The sequence below is a fragment of the Camellia sinensis genome, chromosome 15 (genome assembly GCF_055761805.1).
Source record: "Camellia sinensis isolate YWXY chromosome 15, ASM5576180v1, whole genome shotgun sequence".
Taxonomy (NCBI): Eukaryota; Viridiplantae; Streptophyta; class Magnoliopsida; order Ericales; family Theaceae; genus Camellia; species Camellia sinensis.
Genome location: NC_138975.1, coordinates 134,897,870 through 134,903,156, shown reverse-complemented (window position 1 = coordinate 134,903,156; position 5,287 = coordinate 134,897,870). Strand labels below are relative to the sequence as shown.

Sequence of the window (5,287 nt, the reverse complement as noted above, 5' to 3'; positions counted from 1 at the left end):
AACTCGATCTGCATCCATTGGCCAATCCACCCAACTTGCTCGCTTGATTTTGAAATCATGGGTGGTCTACGGTGAAATTTTCTCAACCCGAACTTGACCCGTGAGCACCGATTCACTTAAATAAATAGAATGAAATGGAATTGATCAATTAAATCTTAGTTTCCAATTATTTCTATAAATGATAATTTTATTTGTAAAATATTTTTTTAATTTTTTTTTAATGAACCAAACGCAAGAAGGAACATTATGATAGAATAATCATTTCATTCCAATGAACCAAATACAGATCAACTACACTAAGAAAACTGCAATAAATTAGCCTACTAAATTTCCTCTTCTGCGACTACAAAAATTAAATCCCATATTCACATAAATTACATACAATCTCATGCAGTGTTTTGACTAGCTTTAATAATGTCATCTAATACAAATATGGGAAATTCTACCATAAAATTAAGTAATTTTTTACAAACTTACTAAGATTTATGCAAATTTATATTCAACTTACGTATTTTTGTAAGATCACTCATTCAAGTTCGTGAAAACTTGCGTAATTTTATAATAGGATTGCATGCATTATACATTACATACCAAAGAATTTTCCATTATGTATTCATCAACCTAATGCCTACCAACTACCATTCTTTGGTAAATATGTTATTAATAAGGAGAATTTTATTATACGCATTCCATATCATACGCATTTTTAGTTACATTATTTTTTTCTTTAGTTATAATCAATTTTCTTTTTTAATTATGACATTATTTTGAAATATTTGATTATGACTTTTTGTGTTAGATTATAACTTTTTATTTATTTATTTATTATGATTTAGAAAATATGAAATTATATCATTTTCTTTTATAATTATATATGATACACTCTTTAAGATAGTGTATATATCATAACATTTTTCTATTAATAATGATTCAATGGAAAGTATCATGTCCGCGGATAGAGATGTCAATATAACTCGTTCGGTCAAGTTCTCAACCCTAATTAAATGTGTTTGGAAAATAAGGTCAGGTTGAATTTGTTAAAAAAAAAAAAGACTAATGCCGTCAAGTTCTCAACCCTAATTAAATGGGTTTGGAAAATAAGATCGGATTGAATTTGTAAAAAAAAAAAGACCAATGCCGTCAACTTCTAAACCCTAATTAAATGGGTTTGGAAAATAATGGCGGGTTGAATTTGTTAAAAAAATATGACCAATGCCATTGGATTCGGAGTGAGGGCAAATGTAGGGAAGAGCGTTTTCCATGCGACATGACATACAAATAGATTTCCCTTACGCGTCCCGTCAAAGCATATTATTAGTGTCCAACAATGATTTAGACCACTAAAAAATATATCACTAATAGTACTAATATATTGGGAATGATAAAAAAATAATAAAAAAATAAAAACAAGTCATAGAAAGTGAGCGGGACCCACTGTCACATCATTAGTGCCCCTTTAGTGATCCCCTTTTAGTGCTGATCTTAAGCATTTTTCTATTAGTGTCCAAGTCCTATCAGGGGACATTGCAGACAAATAGGTCCTATTAGGAATCATGTAACGTATATGAGCCACACCTTATTTTCGTTTGGAGAGTTATTTTTTAATTTGAGATTAAAAAAATTTGATTGAATTAAATTTTTGACTTTTTAACTTTTTTTTTAAAATAAATAAAATAATTATGATTATTTTATCGTATTAATTTTTTAATTTATTTTATCATTTTGTAACTATTTTATTCTAGTAATCTCATGTCAAAAGAAGGCTTACTGACATATCAATAAAGTTTCTTCTCATGTCAAAAGAAGGCTTACTGACATATGAGATAATTTCTCAAACCTCAGGGGGTATCTGTAATTTTAGTTTTTTTTTTTTTTATCAGCAAAGAAGAAACTTTATTGATATAAAGCAAAGAAGAAACTTTATTGATATAAAGCACGGTGTACAAAAGACTAATCAAAATACATCAATAAAGAAAAATGAGTGCAAAAGTATCATGATGAACTAAATTATCCCAACTATGTTGCACCAAAAAGTCCATCCTATCATTTGCTAGCACCTCAAAATTGGTGAGGAACCAACCAAAATAATAAAAGGACTCCAAAACAACATACGCACAACAAAGCAACTCATCCACCTACAGGCACCAATTCATCCAACATAGCAGCATAGGAATTCATCCACCTACAGGCACCATATCAGATCATTCACCCGTCCCTTATATTAATCACCAGAACTGTGCATCCAGCTTTTCCCAAACAAAATCTCATAGCCAGCTACCAGAAATGCACCTTCTCACTTGTCTAAGGTTATGCACAAAATCTTGTACTGTGAAATTATGTTCAGTGTACAATGATTTCAGCCAAAGAGCAACTCGAACTTTGATCACTTCACATAACTCAGCCAAGATTGGATTAGAGCCATTGAACACAGCATCGTTTCTAAGCTTCCATACAGACCACAACACAACCAGTGGAATGCCCTGCTAGATCTTTCTTTCTTTACTGCTACAGCATTCTCCATCCCACCATAAAATTAGTCCTTCGATAGATCCAGGTAAGGCCCCTTGAACATCCCACCAATTTAACATATCAGCTCACACTTTCCAGAGAAAAGGGCAAGACACCATCACATGTTCCACTGTTTCATTCGCAGCTTGGCAGAACACACACAGAGTGGGCACACTATTCTGAAGCTCACCAATTTTTTGGAGAAAGACAGAGGTCTTAATTCTACCCTTCCAAGCTAGCCACTCAAAAAATTGAATTTTTTAAGGCAAAAATTTAACCCAAATCAGTTTGCTTATTCTTATACTAGGACCTGCAGAAGCACAAACCCCCTTATAAACAGAGGACACAGAAAACACTCTAGATGTAAAACCCAAGTTTTAAATATTATTATTTTATTGGATAGATTAGTAATTAAATTAACTTATATGAGTCATTTATTAATATCAAAGAATTAGTTATGAGATGGCATTATATTTCCTATTACTTAGATGGGTAATTTTGTAACTTTGAGAAATTAGGTTAATAAGCCCACCTATTGTGGCTTTAAGTCTTGGAAAACAAACAAAACAGAGGCTATGAATTGCTCCATAGGCGGCTAGGGTTTGAGAAGGTAAAAGAAAAAAAGAAAAGAAAAAGAGAAGAGAGGCTTGTGCTGCAGAAAGGGTTTGGAAGAGTTAAAGGTGAAGGCAGCAAGCAAGGGTTTGGAAAAGTTTAAAATTAAAGAAAAGAAACCCAAACCAAGGAAGAGGGAGGATTTATAAGAGTGGTGGTTTTGCTTTATTCATCACTTAGGTAAGATTTATTTTATTATATTCCTATCTATGATTTTAGTGTTAATATATCAATAGATGATTTTATGGGCATATATGATTAAATAGATATATTGATGTAGTCTATGTTGGGGGTCTCAATTTTGCTCAATTTTAGAGTGTATTTTGCATCCCATTTGGGTGGTTCATATTTTGAGATTGATATGTGATGGGTTAAGTTTAATGGTGGTGTATTTGTGGGATACACGATTGACTACAAGCAATTACAAATTTTTACGGGTATATAAACAACAATAGAATAATATGGGTTGAGAATTTCCGAAACCGTGATGGCTTTGTTTTGATGCTAAATTGTGGGAGTTCTTAATAGGCAATTGGGTTAATTTATTTTATTGTTGTTACAAGAAGAGATAGATGGGTGCACATAATAATTGTTTATGCGGTGTAATATTTTATTAGGTTTGTGAGATTGAGGTGGATCTTGGTAATTTGAGATTAGCTTGAGAAATATTATTTTAACTGTTTGAGGTAAGTAACCCTCTATCACTGTTGGTTCATTTTTATTCCTACTGAATCGTTTAAAATTATAAATATTTATTTATAGCCTTCATGTTCTCTTAAAATAAAATATGGGTCAAGTATAAAACAACATCGAATATTATTATGAAAGTTATTTGAATATTTTGTGAAACTATTCTGAAAATTGTACCAAATGTTTATTCTGAAAATATTGAATATTTTATTTTAAAGTTGTGTATTGCTTGAATTTTTGAACATCACTCTAGTCTGACTATGATTTGGACCCTAGCCAATGGGGGTTATTTATTGGCACAGAAACTAGTTTCTTTTGGGGCTTTACCACCGGCCTATGTGTGGTTCTGGGCCTTGTCACAGGCTAAGTGATCGTAGTCGCCAAGACTTGGGTTTTGTGAATCAAATCATTGAACCATCTGAATATCGAACCATCGATTTGAATAGCGAATTACTTTGAATTATCTTGTTGGCTTTTCAGTTAAAATGTATTGTACGTTGTTTATTTTTAGCTATGAAACCACCTTACAAATAATTGTTCATTTATTGAACTGTAGAAAAAATATATATATTTATTGGTTATCGATTTATTTACTTATTTTTATATACTTGATCCAGCTAGCAGTGATGGTTGGTTATTTACTAGGCTATCTAGCTTACCCTTATTTTTTTTTCAGATTCTGAAGAGTAGAGCTGCGCGGATTTTTTTTTACATGTGGGAGTGCCGAGAGTGGGACCATGATTTAAGTACTTGGATTATTGTTTTGTTAGTAGATTAAATTAGTGGACTTGGTGGACATTTTCATATAAGAACTATTTATTTTTATGGATTTTGGCATTATGACAATTAAGGATTTAATTTGAGTATTTTACATGGTGGGTTATGTGATTGGATTCTTAGCCTTACATGCTCACTTATATGAGTGTGCGGCGTTGTCACGGAGCTTGGGGCGTGACACCAGATGATTCAGCTTCCCATACAGGTTTATCCACCTGATCTGCCACTAAAATAGGAACAGCTCCCAGGAGGTTTCTGAGTCGAATAACCTCACAGTCTTCCCAGTCATCCAACCTTCTTCTAAAATTAAACACTCAATGCCCTACAGCTGTCTTCCTTTCATATATTATTCTTAATTATTCATCTTTATCCAGTGACAATAAAAATAAACTAGGGAATTCCTCTTTTAAACAGGTAGTATGACACCATTTGTCCCACCAAAACTTCACTGTCCTTCCAACCCCAACCTGTATTTGCCAGTTATTCAAGTAAAATGCCAACAGAGGCTTGTTTGATATAGCAATGTTAATTATACCCTTCCATACACTAGATACATTAATACTAGTGCAAGAAAAGGGTACCCACTCATTGAAACCCACTTGCTATAAATCATCCTTCTCCACAATGCTTCTTTTTCATACCCAAACCTCCACCACCATTTAATTAGTAAACAACCATTCACCACCTTCACTCTTCTCAT

General features: G+C 32.6%; 1 long non-coding RNA gene across 1 annotated transcript; it reads left to right on the top strand.

Moving 5' to 3' along the window:
* The first annotated feature begins 2,132 nt into the window (after positions 1-2,132).
* Positions 2,133-4,660, top strand: LOC145813400 (uncharacterized). The gene is made up of 3 exons (XR_014356420.1): positions 2,133-2,554; positions 2,654-2,721; positions 4,487-4,660. It is a non-coding gene; the product is annotated as an uncharacterized LOC145813400 (long non-coding RNA).
* The last annotated feature ends 627 nt before the right edge of the window (positions 4,661-5,287 follow it).